The sequence below is a fragment of the Falco biarmicus genome, chromosome 8 (assembly GCF_023638135.1).
Source record: "Falco biarmicus isolate bFalBia1 chromosome 8, bFalBia1.pri, whole genome shotgun sequence".
In the NCBI taxonomy this organism is placed as follows: domain Eukaryota; kingdom Metazoa; phylum Chordata; class Aves; order Falconiformes; family Falconidae; genus Falco; species Falco biarmicus.
The window spans coordinates 8,070,977-8,093,320 of record NC_079295.1 but is presented as its reverse complement, the minus strand read 5'-3'; the positions used below and the strand labels follow the sequence as shown (position 1 = coordinate 8,093,320).

General features: G+C 53.2%; 1 protein-coding gene across 5 annotated transcripts in view; it reads left to right on the top strand.

The window, feature by feature from the left end:
* Nucleotides 1-238: 238 nt before the first annotated feature.
* Nucleotides 239-22,344, top strand: part of SH3BP4 (SH3 domain binding protein 4) — a 38,447-nt gene continuing 16,341 nt past the window's right edge. Inside the window, exons 1-2 of one of the 5 annotated variants that reach the window (XM_056349570.1) lie at nt 259-321; nt 5,533-5,709. The gene's annotated coding sequence lies outside the window, so the exon portion shown is untranslated. Of the gene's footprint in view, nt 322-476; nt 549-5,532; nt 5,710-12,719; nt 12,956-22,344 lie in introns of those variants that run through there. The other 4 variants (XM_056349574.1, XM_056349572.1, XR_008823556.1 and 1 more) reach the window with 4 other exon arrangements.

The following is a 22,344-nucleotide window of genomic DNA, read 5'->3' as shown; positions in this document are numbered from 1 at the left end:
CCGCACGAGGACGCCCCCCTCCCCCCCCCCATTGCGCAGGGCTGCCCTCGTCCCCCCCCCACGCACACGTGCTTTGCAGATCGATTTCCCCTCCCCTCCCCCCCGCCGCCCTCCACGCGCGCGGAGCGGCACGCGCCCAACCTCGCACGCGCCCGCCCGCCCCTTCCCACGCGGCCCCTCAACTCCCCCCCCCGCCCCAAACACCCCCGGCCCGGGCGGCCCCGCCCCCTGACGTCAGCGCGGGCGCGGGGCCGGCGGCGCGCGCGGCCCGTGGCGCGAGCCGGCAGCGGAGCGGGGTCCCGGTGCCGGTGCCGGTGCCAGGTAAGCGCCGCGCTGCCGGCAGGGGCGGGGAGCGGGGGCGGGCACCTATAGCGGGAGCGGCCCCCCCGCCGCCCGCGGCCTCCGCCCGGCGGCCCCCGGTGCCGCCCCGCCGCCGGGGAAAAGTTTGTGGCGGTGGCGCCGGGCGGGCGAGCGGGCGAGCGAGCGAGCGAGCGAGCGAGCGGAACGGCGGGAGGTGCCGCCCGGGACCGAGCGGCTGCCGGCTCCCGGTGAGCGGCCCGGGCTGTGCGGGGCGGGCGGGCCGTGCCAGCCCTGCGGGGGGCCGGTGCGCGGCGCTGGCCGCGCTCCCTGTGCGGGCGCGCAGTGGGTGCCCGCGGGCGGTGCGTGCGGGAGCCGTGCGGGAGCCGTGCGCGGCGGCCGGCCGGCGTGTGCCGGGGCAGCGAGCGCGCAGCCGCCCGGTGTGCAGCCCCGCGGGCGGAGGCAGGGAAGCCCGGCGGGCGCAGCGGGGGAGCCGCCCGAGCCCCGCTCCCGCTGCCCCGGGGAGCGCCGCTGCGCGGAACTTTGCCGTGCCCCGCAGGGCGCCGGCCGCTGTCGGGGGGCTCCCCCCTGCACCGCGTGTGTGCACCCCGGCCCCGCCAGCCTCTGCCGGCACCGCCGGGAGGGGACGGGGGTGCACATCCCAGGGTCGGCACCCCAGCGCCCGGTGGGGAGCCCCGGGCTGGCGGCGGGGGGCTGGCACCGGGGTGCGCTGCGCGGATGGTGCGCGGGCGTCTCCCGCTGTGTCTGGCCCGTAAACCCGTGGGGGTGGCTTGGAGCTGGGGCTGGCCGAGGCCGGGCTGCCTTGCCTGCCTTTCCTTTCTTATCTCATCAGCCCCGGGTGGGACGTTCCCTGGAAGTTTGGGGAGGTTTTTAGCAGCATTGCACCGGCTGTGCCTGACACTTATTTTCCAGGAGGGTTTGGCCGGCTGGGGATTGCCGGTGTCGCGGGGTCGCTGACCTTTTTGCTCCTTGCTGGCTGCCTGGCCGCGGGGTGTTTTGCAAGCAAGGGACGCTGTTCGAGGCTTGGTTTGCAGCCGTGGCTGCAGCGGGTTGCTCGCGGGACGGTGTTCGGTGGGAGAGGTGGACTCGGGCAGGAGGTGTGTTGTGGGGAGGCACGAAGCGGTGGTGACACATTGCAGCTTCGGGCTCTGGTACTGGGATACCCATTTGGGGTTTTTTTGGGGTCCCTGGCTACAAAGCTGTTCAGGTGTAAACACCTCAGCCACAAGGGTGCCTCTGTGGTACTTTTACTCGGAGCAACTTTGGTACATAGGGGGACAGTGGTGACCGTGACGCAGTTTTGTGCCTCTGTCCCTGTTGTGGACCCAGGGGTGTAAAGCGGGGTGGGATGCAAGAGGACATGCAAATGCCCAGCACAGCATCCGTGCTCTGGCAGTGGGGATGCTGAGGAAACCCATCACCACCCTGGTTAGCCCTTCCTGGCTAACACCACCTGAGATTTGCAATAATTAATTTATGGCTGCTAATGCAGCTTGGGCAGAAGTTGGAGAGGGGTGCGTGTTGTGTTGACATCTGTGCCTAGGTAGCAAAACGTCCCCCTCCACTCTGGAAGAACTCATCCTTTATTTCCTAGTGCCTGACTGCAGCAACGGGATGCTTAGATTTACCTAAACCCAAAACGGACCCTGATACTGAGAAACATGTCCTCCCGGGACGTCCTGTAGCTCTGAATATTTGCGTCACGTCCCAGCTCTAGCTCCCGTGTTACAGTGTTGGTACCAGACCCTGCATGGGTGCCCTCGTTCAACATCTCCAGTAGTGCTTTTTCTCTCCTTTTTCTCTCATTTCTCCTTCTCCCTCACCCTTTCCAGCAGTTAGATGCTTGCCCAGGGTGGCTGTGCTCTTCCTACGGCAAGCTTCAACCGTTGACCCTGGCCGCGAGCAGCGAGGGTGCAGTTGCCCGTGATGCTCGCTGGTGCCCCGTGCCATGGACTTGCAGCCTCCACTGAATGCATGTCCTCCTGGGTGGGGATTCTTTGCTGGCAAAGATGCCAGCTTTCCGTATATGTATTTCCAAAATAACTCCAGTCGGGCTGTGGAAGAGAGTGTGCTTTTCAAAAATAGCAGTGTTGTTACTTTTAATCAAATAAAGTCTGAGCGGCGCGGTGCTGTGTGGAGTGATTGCAGCCATTGCTTGCCTCTGTGCTTGACATCCTAATTATGTTTTCATTTTAATGAGAGGAAAACTATTTGTGAAGCAAAATATTTATTTTAGCCTGGTGGGGTTGTTCAGAAGAGCTTGTATCTATGTTAAGGAGGTGGTTTAGACACTGCATTTTTTTAAATGAGAAAAACATTTAAATATGGCAAGAAGCTTTTCATCACAGAAGCTTGTCTGCGCAAAGGGAGCTAGCAGCTGTAGAGGTCAGGACATGAAGGGGAATTTGCATCCTCCTTAGTCGTCTTATTTTCAAGAGGTCTGAAAGTTGCATTGCCTTCTGGTTTGGTGGGTGGATTTCTGATGGCAGCTTGAACAGAAATGAATGCAAATAACCTCACTTCAGAGTCTCTCAACCTTAGGTTTGGCACCTGCCTTTTTTCTCCTTTCCAAAATTCATTTTGAAAAAACCTGAGCTTTGCAGACTGCCCTGGAAGCTCCTCAGGAGATGGTAAGGAGGTGCAATGGGTTTCCAGCAGGTCAGAGGTTTGTTGTCCCTGCAGAGATTGTACTTTGGGTTGGCAGGGTTGGCTGTGATGCTGCTCAACCAAGGTGTCTGGGCATGCAGCAGCATGTGGTGGTGGAGGGCTTCCCTGAGCAGAGGGGATGGCAGCTCTTGGAGGAGTTTTGTAGCCAGAAGTTGACTTCCCCAGTGATGAGCCAGGTTTGAAGGAGGGGGATCAACCTGCTGGAAGATGTATTTGTGCTTATTAATGTATATACCTTGCAATACATACAGCAAAATGTTCTTCAGCGTTTCACCCTTGCAGGGTTTTTGGTCTGGTTTGCTCTTAAAAGTTGCTTGGTTGGGACCTCTTGGAGGTGATGGGAGAGGGGCACACATCAGTTTTCATAGGTGGCTTCGGTAGCATCGTGCACATGTCACTGTGGATGCTAAACAGTGTGCTCCTCATGTTGTGGTAATACCCCAGGCCTGGTGCCAGGCTGGTGGGTTTGTTGCAGGGGTTTTTACGTAGGCTTGCAAGGGACAGCCTGGGGTGGGGGGTGAAGGCTGCAGCGAGGTGTTTATCAAGAGCGGTGTGCGGCTGCAAAGCTGGGTGCTGTCTGGGGTGCCCGGCCCTCGCTGTGGCATGGCAGGCATCTCCGCTGTCGGCACTGGCTGATGGACCCGTCCAGGCTGCTCCCTGAAATTTGCAGAATGAGATTTCAGCTTAAAACCCACAAAACGAGTCCCCCATCATTTCACACAGCGCCTGAGCTCCAGCATCAGGGTGCGCTCCTGGTCCCCGCGCGAGCAGAGGATGCTTTGCTTTTGCTCGCTTCTTGCAAGCACAGCACGAACAATCCCGGCATTAACCCTGCCGAGGGGCCAGCGTTTGGGCACAGGGCTGTGATTGTTAGAGGATGTCAAAAGCGCTGTGCCAGCCTTGGCTGGGGCAGGGAGCATGTGGACCTCTCGGGGCTGGCACGGGGTAAAACCTGCCGCCCACCACAGGCATGACTTGGGAGCGAACCCAGGAGGGGCAGCCGAAACTCTGGCTCTGATTTCTCTCCCTAAAGGACCCGAACGAGAGGTGTGGGGATGCAGGGACGGCCTTTCTTCTTAATTATGAAGCTGCAGGGTTTATTAACTTCAAAAGTGAGAATTGCAGCCTGAGCTCACTTTGTGGCCATAAATAATGTTTGTTTTTTAAAAATAAAAAAGGAGAAAGCACTTGCAGGACCTGTAACTGTGGCTGATGGGGAGCAGGTCCTCCAGTGGGCACATGCATGTCCTGGCAAGCCCCTTTCTTTCCAGCGCAGAGCCTTGGCTTTCTAAATGAGGCGGAGAGACTTGCTCCCAGCAGGTCAGATGGTCGCATCTGGGTTTCATTTAATGCTCGAATGATGTCCTAGTTCCAGTAACACTGCAACCATCCGCAGAGCCACACTGAGGGATAATTTTGGAGGATACCTGTGGCATCTGTGCCCTCCCGTGGTCCTTAATTTCTCTCAGCGGTCCTTGGAGTCGAGTGAGTTCAGTGTATTTCTGCTTCCGTGGGCTCACAACGAAAAGCGTGGGAGTATGGAGAGGGACGTGTACCCATGGTTCGCAGCAACAGGAGGATGCAGGAGCACATCAAAACGGTTTGCTGCTCGGGGCAGTTTGCAGGTCCAGCAGGCAGCCACGCTCCCCTGTGCGTCTTGACGGTGTTCCCAGGGTAAAGTTAGTTTTTAATGAGTCAGAGAGCCAATTGTAAATCTTCCCACTCTTTCGTCCTTATCCTTGGATTCACGTTTTTTTCCCTCTGCTAGGAAGATGGACAGTTTGGGTGGATTGCATGTTTTTTGAAGAAATCACTGGTGTCCCACAAGCAGCACCTACTGTCTTTAATCCTGTTTTTTGGTGGAAACCTGGCACTGTCTATGGGCTGGCCAGTCTGCTGCTCCTCCATTATGAACCCCTTGGCCAGTGCCCCCCCCCCCCAAGATATTTCTATTTTTAACCTGCTGATTTCATTTGGGTTTGTGCAAGGGTTTATTTCTGGTGACAAGAGGTAGTCATTCCCAGCTGGTGTATCAGCGGGCTGCTGGGGAGCGTAACGCTTTCATTACCGATAGAAGAAAACGAATTGCAAGTCCTAGGGCTAAATGTTCCTGCGTGCTCCTACGCGAATAGGTGCTCCTGCTCTGCCGGGGCGAGGTGTTGCTTCAGACCCATCAGCAGGAAGGCGGTGCACGTTGCATCCCATCTCCTCTTTGCCGGCGACACCTTGGCTGACGCACGCTGTCTGCATGTGCGGATGATGGATGTGAAAGCAACTTCATAGCCTCAAACCTGTATATATTAAAAGGCAAAGGCAGAAGGTGGCTCAGTGATTTTTTTTTTTTTTTTTTTTTTTTCCCTCTCGTCTGTGTTTCTTCACGGTTCTGATGCTTTTGCACAGATTGGAGGCACAGTAATGCCTGTCTGGTTTGCAGTCCTGTTCAATGACAGGAGGAAAGTTGCAATAGTAGTAATAATAATGATAATAAAAATAAAACTAAAAAAGATGATGATGATGTGAAAGCCTTTCCGCCTTTCCTTTTCACAGCTCTCTGCGGGCTCTGAAATTGCTTCCTCTGCCCCCTCTCCTGCCTCACGGGAGGGTTGGCCTGGGGAGCATCCCATCATTTTCAAGAAGGGAGATCGCTGCCACGAAGCAAAACCAGATGTTTTCTAGCTGACTCCAGAAAACACCCTTTCGACACGGCAAGGAAACAAGGCTGTGGTATGTAGTTGTTAGGCTGGGTTGCTCGTCTCACACTGCAAATGAGCCCCATGCAAAGTTACCGCTTCCCTCTCCCCAGCTCTCTCTCCAGGGACAAATCCAGCAGCCGCCCTTCTCCCTTCATGCCTGGCCAGCCTGACTGTGCCCGCATTAAGTGCTTTAGGTCATCTTTCTAGGGGGAAGGCATTTGCTTGGTGTGTGGCCTCGTTTGAACGACGCTGGCTGTTTCCTTAGGAACAGAAAAGGCTTTTTTGGAGTTGAACAATGGTGCGTCCCCGGCTCGGTCAGTGGAGAAAAGCGAGGCAGGAGATGTTTTACAGTCGCTGCTGCCGTTAGCTTGCCAGCGAGCTCAGCGAGGGTGCTGCTGGCTTCATTGCCAGTTGTAGTGGTTCTCTGTGATGGTGACCCACGGCATGTCCTGCTCAGGGCTGCCAGCCTGGTGGCGTTGCACCCGAGAAATGTTGGGGCTGGCCGGGGCAGTACGAGCTGTGTGACGGTGAGTTAGGAGGGTTGAATTTGGAGGAAGGCCAGGGGTGGGTTCGGTTGGACCTCTTGGCTGCGGGTTGGTGTCGGTGCAGATGTGGCTTCAGCAAGCACTGGGGCTGGCTGGAGCATCCGTCGGTGCGCTCAGCGCGGTGGGAGAAGATGCTGGAGTTGTCTGTCTAGAAGACACCTACGCCAGGTAAAGGGTGGAGGAAGGGAGCGAAAAAGAGCAGAAATTTGAATAAATAACGTGGTGGTTGCACAGGGAGTTGAGATCAAAGTCTCCCAGGTCTCTCAGGCCTCCGGGAGTAAAAATAGTCTGTTTGAGCTCGGGTTGTGTCTTTGTGGGAGACGTTAAAGCTTTCACTCCTGTGTTACTCCCTGCTGCTGAGCCGTCGTCTTCATTCGCATCCGTTCCCAGAGCAGCCGGGGGAGATGCTGGGTCCCTCGGCGCAAGGGCTACCGCAGCTATAATTAAACAAAGAGAAACTTTTTATTTTTTTGTGACTGATCCAGCTTCCGGAAAATGGCAGCTAGCTGAAGGGAGGGAAACAAAACAAGCCTTCGCCCGGCCAGAAAATGCGTCCTCACCTCTGTGGCATTTCCTTGCTTTCTTTCCCCCCTCGCCAGCCTCCCTCCCTAGCCCCTCGCATCCTGACTGCCGCATTGAAAACCTGCCATCAGATTAGCTGCGCCGGGGTGGGGTTGCTCTCCGCCAGCATGAGCATGAGAAGCGTTTCCCAGCCGGCAGCGTGCATGCAAACCGAGCCTTGGAAATTGCTCTTCTGTCTCCCCGAAGCACTGTGCCTCCTGTCCCAAACGTCTCTGCGCTTTTTTTACCCCCTTGCTCACAAAAAACACCATTAGTGTTTTTTGCTGCGCGTGTGGCTGCACCTTTGGTGCAGATTGAGCTATTAAAGTCCGTGAGAAAGCAGTGAATAGTTCCCAGTGCATGTGGCCTGGGAGCAACCAGTCCTTGCAATTCATAAGCTTTGGAATTGGGGGGGGGGGGGGGGCGGGGGGGAGGGGGGTGTCCAATAAAAAAAAAAAAGATGCACAAGTGCATCCTGCAAAAAAAGGAGAAGGAGGCGGGGGGGCATCCTGCAAAAGGAGGAGGAGATGTGAGGGGCTGTACTCAGCAAAAGAAGATGAGGTGGGGGGCACATCCTGCAAAAGAGGAGGAGATAGTGGGGGTGCATCCCGCAGCTTGTCTTCCAGGGCACTGGCTCCTCCTTGGCTATGGATGCTGTTGGCTGCAAATTTATTGGAGCAGCCTCTGGATGAGTGGTGGTACTCTGTAGGCACTAATCCCACGTCTGCTCGGATAGAGGAGGACAAGTAAGTTTTTTGGGGAATGGAGATGAAAGCAGGGTCCCTGGCAACATGGTGGATTGTTTCTTTGGGTGTTTTTTTTTTAATTCTGGTGGTGTGTGATTCGTCTTTTTGTAATACCAGCTTCCTGGGACGTGTCGTCTTTCCAGTGCTTTGCGGCAGCTGTCCTGCTTGTCGGGGAGCAAAACAGCAGCGGCCACAAAGCAAGCCTTTCTTTTGGTCTTCACGAGCATTTTGCTTGGTTATCTCTGGGCAGGGCTGCGGACAAAGTATTTACTGTCCCTGGGAGATGGCGATTACCTCGTCAGCAAAAAGGATAGCTCATGCTGCTGGCTCTGGCCTTGACCAGGTTATCATCCCAAGAGTTACGGGCAGTGTTGCTGGTTTCCCAGAGTTTATTGTGCCTGCTTTGTGCCGGGCTGGGGGAAAGATGCTCTGGGACTGGGACATCGGGGTGGTGGGTCCCCTCCCAGGCATCCATCTGATGCAGCCTTGCCTGAGACAGACTCTCCACACTGAGTCTGTCCTGAAGGTTTGGGGGTTTTCTGGGGGGTTTGGGTTTTGTTAGTTGGTTGGGGTTTTCCGTAAGCTGCTCAGAGTCAGCAGACGCTGCTGAGAAACACCTCGGTGCCACCAGTGAGTGCTTCCAAGTAATCTTTTCCATCTCTCCTGCTGCTCCCGAGGTGTGGCCTGTGCTCCCTAGAGAGAGCTGGAGCTGCTCTGGAGCGGTGTGCCTGAAAGTTAATTGCTGCCGAAAAACGCTTTAATTAACTCAATTAGCCAGACAGTCCATCTGGACTCTTGCAGCGCCTGGTAAGGTTCTGTGGAACGAGGTCGCAGCTCCACTCTGGTGACAGGGACAGGTACACCGACTCGCTCGGGTCCCAGGGGAACACGCTGTGCTCTCCAGCGCATCCCAGCTCTCGGACCTGCAGGGAATGGGAGGTGTTTTTCCAGGACATGTGTAAAAATTGACACGGAGCATAGATCCCAAATGTTTTCGAGGGGTGTGCACGCCGTTCCACGCTGGCCCGGGGTGTGGGCGCGGCTGGCACTGCACACGGCATTGCACTAGTTGCAGCACAGCTGCCTTGCGGTGCCGGCTGATTTGGGGACCGTATGAGAGCATCCTTTTGCCAGCGCCTGAAATTATCTAGCAGAGAAAAATCCTGTTGCAAGGCTGTGCCTGAAATCCCTTGAACCAAGGAGTTTGAAGGCTACTGAGCTTCTCAATCTCTGCTTCAGCTGCTGGGTGAGCGGGCTTGGCTCCTCTGCCTGAGTTTTAGCACCTTGCCCTGCAGCGGGACAGCCCTGCGGCTCCTCGGAGGTGCGACTGGCCAGAGCAGCTGGTGCCTCTCCAGCTCCTGCTCTGCCTATTAATAGGAGCTATTAAAACGTTCACCAAATCCAGGATGCAGGACATGACCAGGCATGGAAACAGTGAGCAAAAAAAGCCTTAGCCTAGCACGCTGTTTGAGCAGAGGAATGCAGGGCCCTGCAGCAGGGATTTGGGGAGGGCGAGTGTTTAACCCCCTCTCTGCAATTGCCCTGCAGCGGGGCTGACCTTTCCGTCCCGGCTTTACCTCTGTGTGTTGACCTCTGTTTTAAACCCGTGCCTTACAGGCATCCCTGGGGAAAGCTGCTTGCTGTCCTGCTGCCAGTTTTCCTGCTACCTGGCTATGATGGGAGACCCCAGCGCAGGCAGGCAGAGATGCATCCTTTAGGTAATGGAGAGGGATGCATGTCTTAAAGGGTTTAGGTACCAGCAGATAACGCTGGGGGAAACTGAGGCACGGAACATCAGTGCTGCCTGGGCTCATGCAGAGGTACAGTCTGAGGGTTGAACCGTGGTCTCTGCAGTCATGGTGCCCATGCCTCCAAAAATGGGCTCTGAAATCACTTCAAACGTGCGTGGGAGGGGGCAAGGGGAGGAGGAGATCACTCTGCCCAGATTGCCCTGCAGTCAGGCAGGATAAAAGGAATAAAAATATTTGCAGTTTGGCCTAATTTTTAAGGGATTGTGACCAGAAAGCGGTGATGCTGGCACTGCATCAGATGGTCCTCTGGCTTGGAGGGGGAAGGGGAGATTGCTTTGGGAAAGGGCAGGTGGTTCCTGGCTTAGAGCTGCTTTAAGGCAATTCCGCTTGTGAAAGCAGGGCAGAGGGGCAGAGGGTAATTCTCTGTGGGGAGGCTGGCAGGCGGAGGTGATGCTGCCGGTCACGGCAGGGATGTTTCTGTGCAGAGCATCATCCTTTGAGCTGAGCATCCATTGCCTGGTGCTGTGAGTCCTGCCTGGGTGGCCAGGGCAGGTCCCAGCTCATCCCTGGGTCCCAGGCAGTGCAAAGGCAGAGGAGTCCAAGCATCAGCCTCATTTCTTTCTCCTCTGGATGGGATATGTGAGAACCATTCAGACCTTGGGGTCTGAGCCTAACCATTATAATTCCTACGTAGTGCTGCAAACGCTTCTGCCTCCCTTTTGCCATAAAGTTGTCATCCCTCTTCCTGCACAGAAAAATGTGAGTAATGTTAGAGAAATTTGGGATGAGGCCCAGCAAACAATCGGATATCCAGCTAAGCACATCTCTGACTTCTGAACTAAAAGCTCCCGAATGAGTAACACAGCAGAAGAAGCAGCAGATTTTGAGGGATTATATTTTCTGTTGATGCTCTGCTTTCTCTCTCTTGAAACTTCAGTCTGCAAAACTTGGAAATGGCTTTTTTTAGATCGCCTTTGTATATTTGTGTTATGCTGAAGTACTAACACATTGTTAATTGTCCTGTTGAAAACAAAACTGACAGTAGTAAGCACTAAATTTAAAAAAAAAATAAATAATGCCAGCTGTCTTGTGAATGCACATGATGTGCTTTGGTCTTTACATGGGCTGTAAATGTTGTTTACTGGGATTGTGCATTGGGGAAAAAAAGGCTGAATTCAGCCTAAAAGTGGAGAGTTGGGAGGCTAAAATGCCAGTGGATGTTGCCCTTGGTAGTAATGGGTGGCAGTGGCTGTCCCTCTTCTTTTTCTTTTCTTTTCTTCTTCTGGAGAGGGCCAAAAAAGTTTCCATCTCTTTCCTGTTGATTGAGTACTTAGGTCATTCTTCTAAATATAAATCTGTCCTAGTGCGTCAGCTGTGCCTGGGATTTCACTTCTTTTATGTGTCACTTCAAGCAAGTTTTAATTAAACAAACAAACAAACAAGAAAAAGACACCCATCTGCATTGGGTTGATATTTAGGCTCTCTTTTTCCCATCAAGAGCGTGTCTGATTCTGGCTGGACCCTGGCCCTTTGACAGCAAAGATCTGTAGGCTGTGTGTGGGCAACAGCTGGTTATGCTGGAGAGCATCCCTCAGCTCCTGGAAAGCTCTCGCTGCCTCCTCTGCTTCTGCTTGCAGAGCTGCCCCATCACTGGCACTGAGATCTGCCACACTTCTGGATGCGAGTGGTGTTGAGATATGGAAGAACTTGATCCTACAGAGAAGAAAATCTGGGGTGTTGCTGTGAAAGATGCTGAGAAAAGGAGACGTTGTCTAGGTGAGGTGGTGAAGGTGACCATGGATGGTGCCCTGGTGGGTTGGTTGTACCTGGAATTGTCTTCTCTAGCCAAGAGTCTGCTGCTTGTAGATCCCAACCCGTGCTTTAGATACGGAGCCAAAATTAAAATACACAGATTGCCATGGCTATCAAAGCAGCCTTGAAGCAGAGCTAGCGGTGGAATTGAAGTTGCTTTCCATAGACGTCAATAAACGGAGCAGTTTCTGTGCTGCACATGGCCAATGTTCAGCTGACACAAGGCTTCTGTCCTTGAATATGTGGGGCTTTTTAACCCGAATCTAGTCCTTCCTTTCTAGAATGAGGCATTCTGCTAGAACCAGTGGACAAGCTTCCAGCTTTTCTGTACGTCCCTGCAATGGCTTCGTTTTTGCCCCTCTAACATGGGTGTTTCTGTGATGGCCCAAGACAACCCCGTACCACAGCTGGTAATGGTTCACCCCCAGTTCAAGCTGCAGTAATCTGAGACTTGGTGTTCTGGTCTCTTACCTTAGAAATCTCAGCAGGAATGAACGGAGCTCCCAGCTCATGGGCTCGAGTGGGGCGGCTCGGAGATCCCTCGGGGCCTCGTGTCTTGGGCTTGGGAAGCGAGGGCAGGTCCATCTCCTTACAGCCTCACCTGGGGCTGGCTTCTTGGAGACTTGGCACAGAGGGAATAACTTGCCCTTTGGAAATACTCCCTCTGCGGTGGTGCGGAGTTGCCCATTTTGTAGGGGATGCTCTTGTGAAGATGCATCACCGCCGTTTGGGGCATGCGTGGGAGGGTGTTTTGTGGTTGCAAGAAGTGCAGTGCAGAAAGTTGTAGAAACTGACTCCGCTCAACCACAAAAGTTCTACTTTAAGCAGGGAAAAGCCTACCATTACTTTAAGATGACTTTCAGGTGTCATTTTAATTTTGCATGCTGACTAACGCTGCAAAGACCGTGTCTGAGATTTAACCCTGCTTTATCCGGCAAGGAGAGCAATTTGGAGCAAAGGCGAGATTTTGCCAAGTTCACGTAGATGAGTATTTCTCTGCCCAAGCGTCTTGGTAGAAAAGGGCATCTTCCCCCAAAATGGCTCACCCATTTTGTTAAGGGTTATGTCCCAGCACAGAGAAGCAGCATGTCTTTGACACTGCACGTGGTGGAGGCTGCATGGAATGGGCTCGGGCTCTCATTTTGTGCCATGCTAATTTTGAGAGTGCACAGACAAGGGTCTCATGCATTTCTGACTGACGTAAAACTAAACGGTTCAAAGTGCATAACTTTGTTTGCCGATAAACCCTTCCAATAAATGCTCAGGTCTTAAAATGATGAAATCGGTTTCTTATCAGCCATCTGACCTGTGATGATGGGATCGAGCGGCTTTTAACCTGGCGAGATCGAAACAACAAACTCTGAAGTACAGACGGACGGGGTGGGTGGTGTTATTTTGGTTTTTTCCCTTCATGGCACTGTTGATGTTATGGAAAGTGCTTGGAGCCACTGCTTGGATTGTATCTGGCATCCCTCACCCCCAGGTTGCGTTCCCTTCTAGTTAATTTGCAGGTTGCATGAAGCCTCCGTGCGCTTTGACGGGCTTTAATTTCAAGGGTAACTAATTAAGCAAGCAGGCGTGGTTTGTGTTTGCTCTTGTGTTGCATAAACACTGGCCTGTTTTGTTTTATCTGAAACACCGTCCTGGCTGGCAGAGGTGGGTGCCCGCACCTGGAAAGCGAATTCCCACCTATGGACAGGCTCTAATATAAATTAAGGCAAGGACTTGGCTGCTGAAAACCACCACGTGAAATGAGCCACGTGGTCTTTTGTGCCGCTGTAATGTGCCTGGTGTTAAAACCATTCTCGGAATTGAAGCAGGAACACTTTCTCGGATGAGTCTGCAACTTGCTGGACTTGTAGGTAAGATCAGATCAAAAAAACTGGGCTTTTTGCAGGAAGTCCTCATCCACGCTCTGGGATGGAGCAGATGCCTGTCCTCACATCCGCTTGCTACCTGTCTCCCGAATGGCATCATCACCTGGGGGTTTGCTCTCCAGGTATCGTAGTGCTCCCAGTGAGCTTCCCTCTTCCCAGCATGGCTTCATGCACCAAGGATTGGGCCAAATGTGGAGTGAGGAACCCATAGACCAGTTTGATCCCGCGTGTTGCTTTCCTATGAGAAGACAGTCAGCTCCAGCAAACGGTTAGGGCTGCTTAAACCCAGGTATCGTGGGCAACCTGGCTTGGAAATCTTTACCAAGGACAAGTGCTTAAAAAAAATGTTGGTTTTGAGGAAATTCATTGCAATGTGCTGATTATGTTTGCTTCTGCCTAACTCAGGCTGGTGATGTTTTTTGGCTCCTGCCGGTATTTTCAGCATAGCTGAAGGTGTGATGTAATCCACCAACAGATCAGTACCTGGACTAATCGGCAAGGTGTGTAAGAACATTAAAACAAGGGTAAGCTTTTGCACGAGCTCATCGCTTGAGTGACTTCTTCGGTTTGATAATCCAAAGAGGTTTTACTCATTAGCGAGAGAATCTGGCTGCTAGGTGGTGGCTACTTGGTGTCGGTGGGTGTGCTCAGGCAGTGAGCTGGCAACAAAACCCCTTTTTTTCCTAAAATGTACCTCCTGAGTGAGGCCAGCTGATATGGGGACTTGTTCTGGCTACCTGCTTATAAAGTCACCTTTTGGATGACCCATGGGAGGCTGCTGCATGCCCACCCTGCCTGTGGCATCTGCCCCTTGAACACAGCCCCCTCTTCTTAAATGATGGGCAGGTAAGTCCAGAGGACCAAGCAGGACACCGATGTTTCAGCCTTTGACGTTCTCTCGTGTGAGGAAGGGGTCGGAGTGGAGAAGGTGTGTCTTGGTGGGTACTTGCGCAGGGAGGGCTGCTTGGATTTGGCTGTGGGCTGGTCTGCGAGCAGGTTGGAGCTAGCTCATCTTGGGTGGGCTAGCTCGTCTTGGGTGGGCTACCTCATCTCTGGAGCTTTATGTTGTCCTCCCAGCCACCACATCAGTTGCATTGCTGGCTGGGGAGGCTGGCATCGTGAGTGACTTTCCTGTGCTTGCCCTTCTCTGGTCCTGCTGGTGGGACTGGTTTCCCAACACTGTGGCCGGGAGCAAGGAGAGCGCCGTGGCTCTGTGCATTGCACCAGCAGTTCGGCTGAGCACAGCTACTTCTTTCCATCAGACAAAGACGATATTAGCGAAGGGTGACGGCGACAGGGCTCTGAAGTTGATGCAGTCAAAGCTCTGTCGTCATCTCCACTTTTGGGGGAAGCACAGCTTTTCACGGATTCGGTTGATTCAGCTTTTGACAGCTCTTAAAGTCCAAATTAGCATCCAGTATCTCAGTAAGGAGGCACTGCCAGGACTGTGGCCCCGAGGGTAGCCCTATAGTGAGTTGCTCCAGGATTTTCTCAATGAAAGCCTTTTACTGTGTCCTTCAAGTTTTCATTGTCCTGGTTAATTTGGCTCTTGAGACAGGGAATAGGGGTTTAGGTGCCCCCCCTCAAGTACAGCAGATTTTAACAAGATGGTTCTTGCAGCACTTATGGAGGCAGGAGACCACCTCCCCTCCTTTTGTTTTCTGTGGTTGCCCCTAGTCTGCTCTTAGTGGATGTTGACCCAAGATCTCATGGGTGACTGTGGCATCTCTTCCACTGCAGCATCACAGTAGCCTGTACGCTTTTTCCTGGTGATGATCCTAGGTGGGCCCATGGAACAGTGTTCATACTGTTCCTCCATCAAGCAAGAGTGTGCTACCAGCAGGCAGAGCAGGTGCTGGCAACAGCTCAAGAGCTTTGTCCAGCATCCCTGCTCTGGACCAGCTTGTGCAGATGTCTGTGCCCGGGTGCAGACGTGCCCTTCAAGATTAAACTGCCGATTAGTCTGCAGTGCTTAAAAAGGAGAGATTTTCCTCCTTTTCCAGGGTAGAGGAGGATGATTATGAGCCACAGGTGGGATGCCTCTTGTCAGACAAGCCCGTTTCTTCTTTAAAAGTGGGTCTCTGCGACCAGCAGCTGGATTGTGGCTCTGGATGTCTGGGTTTCATTTCTCCTCTGTCACCAGTTGCCTGCATGAGCTTCTGCTGTTGTGTGGAACGGAGAAGTCTGTTCTTAGGCTGTGCCAGGAGGTACCCCGCTCTCTGCCGGGGTTTCAGCGGCATCAGCTGCAGCAAGGTCTGTGTCCCTGGAGACATCATCCCTCTGCCTTGTTTCGTTGGGGATGTGTGATGACTGGTCTTGCAGCCTGTGGTAGCCTTGAAACCATGGAAGCAAGTACAACTTTGTTTAATTCCCTGCTATATTGTCAGGACTCACGTGCGTGCGATGGTTTCATTGCTGCAGAGCGTTGCTGTCGGGTAGTAGGACATCGGCTGTGAGCCCAGGAGCGCCCTTTTTATGGCCCTGTGAACTTCACAAGGGTTTCCTGCTGCGTACAGCACTGCCAGCACCTTCTACACTTGCAAGCTTCTTAAACCTTTGGCACAGTGACACCATTTCCAGCAGTTTTGCAGTGGGGGGGTGGGTGGGTGGGGGGGTGGGCAGGCCGGGGCTGGAGTTTGAAGTTGCTGTGGGTGCTTGAGGGTGGTACCTGCAGCTCTGGGACCCTCTCTGTGCCTTGGCAGGCAGCGCATCAATGCTGCTGATGGATGCCAAGACATCCAGCTTTCCTTACCATGAGCTCTTAGGCCGTACCCAGCCCAGTCCCGCTGGCTTCTGCAGTGCTTTCTCCTGATCCGGTGGCTGATTGCATGGGACACGGGTGGCCAGAGTCAGTGGCTGGGTGCTGTGCTGGAGCCTGCGCTTGGCAGCAGCAGGAGGTCCTGCGTGGAAAACTCTTTCCCCCCACCCCCAAAAGACTAATCTTTATTTGAGTCGCTTGAAAGTCAGGGCTGGAGATGGATATCCAACTCATGCTCCAAAGTCATTGCTACAAAAGGAAACTTTCCTGTTCTTCTGCTTCGCTCGCAAAGGGTGACATCCCCATCAGGGAGGCTGTAAGGGACACCAGGTGCCAGCAGACACCGGCAACACATGCTCAGCCGTAATTGCTTTTTCTTTTTTCTTCCCTTCTACCTCTCCTCCATCAAGCTGGCCGTGTTTGTCTTGCCCTCACCTGGCGGCGGGCGCAGCTGGCAGGAGCTGAGCCACGCTTAAGCTTGTGGGCATGATTTTTCCATAGGACTTGGCAGGGACTGGAGGGGACAGCGCAGGCGGGGCTGTGCTCTCCAGCTGGTGCTGCTGCGATGCCCAGGCAGGGATGCTGGGTGCGAGCATCCCCGCCGCTTGCTGTGCATGGTGGGAATCGGGTCCAGAGCAAACCCCCGGGACATGAGAGCCCTGCGGGATGGATGGGAGCCCTGATATAGCCACAAGTCCCTTGTCTGTTAGAAAAGGGACTAAAATAACATCTTCTGTTCTGGTGCATCGGCAGCTCCAAGGCTCATTCTGGGATGTACGTGAGTTCACACTGACATGTTCTTTCTGGTACAAAGACCTTGTGTTTTCGGTTGTCTTAAGGGGTGGTTTACCTTCGGTTGCATTTGGGTTTTGGGAGTTTTTTGGAAGATGAAAGCATTGGCTTTGCAAACACAAGTAGTGAAGTAATAGTAGGAGATAAGCAAAAGGCGATAAGGTCAGGCACCACTAGGGTGTGTGGCATTGCTGCCATCAGACGTGCAAAATGTACGGGCCAGGCTTCTAAAGGAAGAACCCAAAAGCAGCCAACTTTTCCCCACTTGTCTTCACCAGCAAGGCTCGAAATGCCTTACAGAAGAGGTCAGGATCACAAGGGCTGAGATGCTTTATCTCCAGAGCAAAGGAGAGGGAGGAGGAATTGTCCCATTCTACCTCCTAACCAAAACCTATTGTTCCCTGCCAGCACTTGCTACCACCAGATGTTTGGAGACCCTTGGAGGCATCCCATGGCCAAAAGACCTCTCCCTGTGCTTCAGGGCATCTCCATGGTGTCCTGCAGTGGTTCAGCTGGGCAGACTGGTGGATGGGGCAGATGCCAGGCAGGAGGTCACTTGGTGGGGGCAAGTGATGGGGTTGCACAAGTCAAGGTGGTCTTTGCTAGTGGTGCATGTGCCCTGAGAGGCCCTTGGGCCATGCCACCCTTGCGATTGCTTGCAGCAAGTGATGGCTACGCTATGTGGCCACAAGCCTGTCTGTCTGGGACTGACCTTAGAGATGAGCTGTAAGAACATCAGTCTGTCAGCCTTGGCATCCTGGGTGGCAAGAGGCCACTAGCAGTTTCAAAAGCTGTCCCAGTCTGGTAGGAGGCTGCAGAGGGTCTGGCTGGGTCTGTGCTGATGTCACCCATTTAGAGGATGTTGTGTTTTTCACGCATGCTGGAAGATCTGTTAATACAAGCATGGAAAAAGCAGGCAAATCTCTAGATGGTCAGATCGTTTTCTGCTGGGTGGAAGTGTGTTGAGCAACTTAAGCCTGATGGCCACATTGTGTTGTAGCAATAGTTATGAGGAAGCTCTTGAAGGTAAAGAATCTGCAAGGCAAAACCAAGTTTCTAAATTAGACTGTCTACTAAGACTTGGCAATTTTAGCCAAAAAAAAAAAACCCAAAAAACAACCAAACAAAAAAAAAAACAACCCCAAGCCAAGAATGGCCTCTTTTGGAGGCCATTGCACATTGAAATGACAGAATCTGGTTGGTGCTCCCAGGCGCATCTTCTGGTACTCCCAGAGCAAGCAGTCACCAGCTCCTTCAGGGCTGTGCGTGTTCCCTGGGTTTCTAGGAGGAGTCTCTTCTGCAACTGCTTCCATGGTCTTGACTTAAGTTTTTGTGATGGTGATAAAAGCAATGTTTTCAGTAAATTCATTGTGTGGGATGAACGTGCTCTGCGGGTAGCGCTGTGGTTCTGGGAAATGAATTTCTAGCTCCAGAAAGTTGAATTCACTTGTATTTAAGCAAAGCTGACTGTTTTTAAAAGAAACCTCCAAAAACACTTCTGTGTTTGTAGGAGAGCCGAGGAGCTTGACTTTGGAGAAGGAAAAGGCAAGTTAAAAGCCATTAGCAACAAGTGCCTGGAGTTGGTCTTGGCTTTGGTGTGGGAAGAGGATGATGAGTGAGTGTTTAGAAGCTTTTTCTTCTCTTCCTGACTTTAAGTTTGTGGCCAAGGGTAGGTGGAAGATTTCCCCTGAACCACGGACTTAGGGCTTGAGGGGCTTTTTATGTGTTACCCAGGGAGAACAGGCATGTAGGTACATCAGTGATTGTAAGGCTGACCCATCTTATGTCATGGTGGCTCCTGTTGCTGATGCTTTCCATGGACATGTGTGTGCCAGGGTGGGATGGACACTGCAGCTCCCTGACTTGGCCTGAGCTCCAGGGAGGGCTGGGGGGTGTGGGACAGGCAGGGATGTGCATGGGTCCTCCCCACCTTCCTTTGCTGGTGGTAGGTACCATGTACTGCCCTGGCTTTGGCTGCATGTGGAAGGACCTGGCTCCATCTCCAGCCCCAGTGGTGCTTGGTACTGCCCAGCCCTCGCGGGTCTTATCAGCCCAAATTCTTGGCAGTCAGGGTTTTTCCGTCACTGATGCTTTTGTAGGGATCCTCTCCCACCTACGCTGGGCTGCAGGCAGTGCTTGTTGGAGAAGACCTGGCTTTGGCCAGCAGCAGGATCCTGCTTTCCGCGTCGGGGTTTGCACTTTTAGGTGTTCCTGTGGTTTTATTGCATTTCTTTGCTCACAGACACAGGGCTTGATGCTGCCAGTAGTGAGTTTTTTGCCTCGGATTGCTTTTCTCTGCTCGCCCGGTTCTAACCCAGTTCAGCCTGGCCGGATGCCAGTGCTTTGTCTGATTTATAGCTCAGTGTCCGGGCAGAGGTGGGCCTGTACTGTAATCCCGTCAGGACCAGTTTGGTGTGATGGCTGGAGCTGGGAGCACTGGGGAGGAAGGGGCTTTGCTGCTGGCCCTGCTGTGCCAGCATCAGCCTGTGCTGGGGGGGCACGCCTGGCTCTGCAGGGCTGGGAGGGGAAAGCCTGCGGTTGGGGTTCCAGGCTGAGCCATACCAGACAGTTTGCAGAAGTTAATTTTAACCTTTTCTGTGCCACTATACACCAGGAAACGCTGCTGTTAGAAAGCTGAATGCTGCGCAGTCAATTGTTGCAGGAAAAAGACCTTTGAGTTTGGAGGGGTTTTTTTTCTAATAGGTTTTAGTAAGTTTTTTTTTAATAGGTACTACACCATTACCAGCCCTTAGACTCTCCCCAAACCTGCTGCCATGCTGTGCCTGGTGGAGAGGAGATCCAGGAGCAGGTAGAGCACTGATTCAGGACCCTGGAGATCCTTGCTTTTCCCAGCTTACTCACGACAGCATTTCTACACCTTGAGAAGTAGCCAGCTTCTCTACAGAGAGGAGCACGACTAGGTCTGCATGTCCCATCTGTCCCTCCCCAAAAACCTTATTCACAGCCCCAGATAATGCGAAGTCAAATCCACACTCCGCAAGTCCCTGTTGAAGACGGCCCTGCTGTTCCCCTGATGGGTGACTGGCAGGACAGGCATCCCATGATGTCCCCGGGGAGCAGAAGCCTGGCAGATGGAGAAGGGAGGTGACACAGCCTCTCTGTCACCCCATGTGATGCCGGCATAGGAGCAAGGAGGTGTCTGGAGGGAAGCCCCGCACCTTGCGGTCTGAGGGCAGCACCCTCCCTGCTGCTTCCGTGCCCCAGGAAGCTGGTGAGGATTATGGGGTGCCAGCCAGCAGCCATAGGAACCCGCTCGTCAAAGCTTTGCCCAACCATCAGCAAAGCCTGTTTAGGATTTTGGGAAGCACAGCAACACGGCTGGTACCATGGGGCGGAACCACTGTGGAGCCCCAACCTGGGCAGCTGCTGCCTGCCTTGCTTGCCCGTTGGGTTTGTTGGGGTGTGGAAGCACGCAGCAGTTCCTCCTGGCTTGCACGGTTGGATTTTACCCTGCAGTGTTGCCTTTCCCTCGTGGGAGGAAAAAAGTGGAGTGAGAAGCGAGTGCAGGTGCCTTTGAGCTGGTTGCATGACGAGATACTGTCGCCTTCTTGCTTGTGCAGGGTGAGCTCTGGCTGCTCACCGGTTTCCTTCCCCCCGCCGCCCCCCCCATTCATTTCAGATTCTGTTTATGGCTTTGGGTAAACAGATGGGGCTGGGGTTTTCCTAGTCTATATTTAATTCTAGTCTATATTTAAAGTGCTTTCAGAGGAGTTTGCTGACCATTGTCTCAGCCGTGGCTGCAGAAGTGATTTCTAAACAAATCTTGCCCCATCCACCCTTGTTTGCCCCCACCCTGCTCCCGGCCATCCCCTTTTATTCTCACGTAGCCCGAGTTTGCAGGCTGGCAGGTTATCTGTCCCACCTCTGCATTCAGAAACCTCTCTGGTCCATCCCCAGGGACCGTCACCTCCAAAACACGGCTCTCACCCCAGGTCCAGCTGCGGGGGGCATGCACCCCCATCCTTTCGTGTGTGTGTAAGCACTGCTCCATCCAGAACGGACCCAGATGCAGCTGAGATGCTGCTTTTGGGAGAGGAAATACCTTTTTGTAATTGCTCATTTTGACTTACATTCTGGTTGCCTTTTGAGACTGCAGGGTGCATGTAGGGGGGGATTTTTCCAGCTGTTTCTCCACACAACCACATGTCAGAGACCTTTAGCATAAAGCTTCCCATATAGTTATATAAATAGGGGGAAGGGGGAGCATCCCTGCAAATGCCAGGCACCGTGAGGCTTGTGGATATGTCGATGAGAGCTGTCAGTGTGCAGCTGTAGCTGCAATGATTGATACAAAAATTATTGGATGCTGGACTACCAGGCAGGTGTTTAAAATATATCTGTGGCTTGTACTTTGATTCATGGGAGAAATCACATACTGTCCCTGGTTTCTTTCTTGCTTGGTGCTGTGCTTACCGAGCAGGGAGTGACCTTTGGGCTGTCAAAGTGTTTTTGTTTTTTAGCAGGGTTGTGTGCAAGCGTTGCTAAAATTGGTGAAAAGTTTGCCACTTGCGCTGTTTCTGTGATGACGATGCTGTGCACCTTGTGCTGAATTTTTTCCTTCTGTAACTGTGGAGCTTTGAACCTTCCAACTAGAGAGAAGAAACACTGCAAGAACCTAGCGGGGTGCCTGCAAGGTCTTTTTAGAGGGAGGCAGTCAGTGTTTAGGGTCTTTTCGTGCCAGCTGGAAAACATGAAATCCCCAACAGTGCCTCACATTAATGAAAAACAGTATCCTGCCTGCCGTGGTGGTGCTTTGCAGAGGAGGGGCAAGCTGGATGGATGGACAGGGAACCATGCTAGCTAAGGAGAGCATCTTTCCTCCCTTTCTCACTTCCCGACGACTGCTTACTGCTTTTTCCTGCCTCTGACGGCCGCTCCAAGTCCCCTTTCTTACCTGGCCTGGCTCTGATAAGCACAGCCTTGACTCAAAGCCTGGTTCCTCTGTATTTAAGCCTGCCAAGCCCTCTCCCCTTGGAGTACTCCCAGCAGGACCCGAAACAATGCTCTTCTCAAAGGGAAAAGTGTTTGCTCACAAGTTCTCCCTTCCCTTTTCTGGCTGGAGCCTGGTGCATCCCTTCCAACTAACTGCATTCCCGGCATACCAGCCCGGTGGACGGCTTGGGAAGCATTTCAAGCAGGCTGGAGTATCTCCTGCTCAGGCTCTCCCCTGCAAATTTCCTTTTACTGCATTCCAGAAAAGGGCACCGAATCCTTCAGGGCTTGCTGCTCCTCCTCGCTGTGCCGGTGGAGAGAGATGCGGTGGTTTAATAACAGCTGGCTGCAGCCACAGCAGTCATCGCTTGTCTTCACGTTTCTGTCAGCTCTGTATTCCCACCTAAGGAATTTGAGTTTGGGGGTTATTTTGTGCTTGATCTGATTTTCAAGCAGAGGGAGAAAAAAAATCTGATGTGAGGTGGAGAAAGGAAAAACCGTGTTAGGAGTGGATGAAAAGCCCTTTGGGTGCTAGACTAAAGCGAGGGATTTGGATATAACTTCTAACTGCCCAGGGCTTTACTTTTAAGAGCTGTTGGCGCTTTGCAGCCAGGCTGGAGTTTTGTGGCAGGTTTGTAGAGAGCAGGATGTAGGGATGCCTGTAGGGATGCTGGATGGCAGCATTTACTGGGATGGTGCCAGGTCCACTGGACTGCATACCTGCTCCCTGGTGCAAACCTGGAGGAGCAAAGTGTGGCTTAAGCTCTGTGCTCCAGCCTTGCCTTCAGCTCGCAGAAAGGCACCAGGCTTGTCTGCTTGGCCACTTGCTTCTGGCCTTTCTGGCCCCTCTCCAGCTCCAGAAGACACAGAT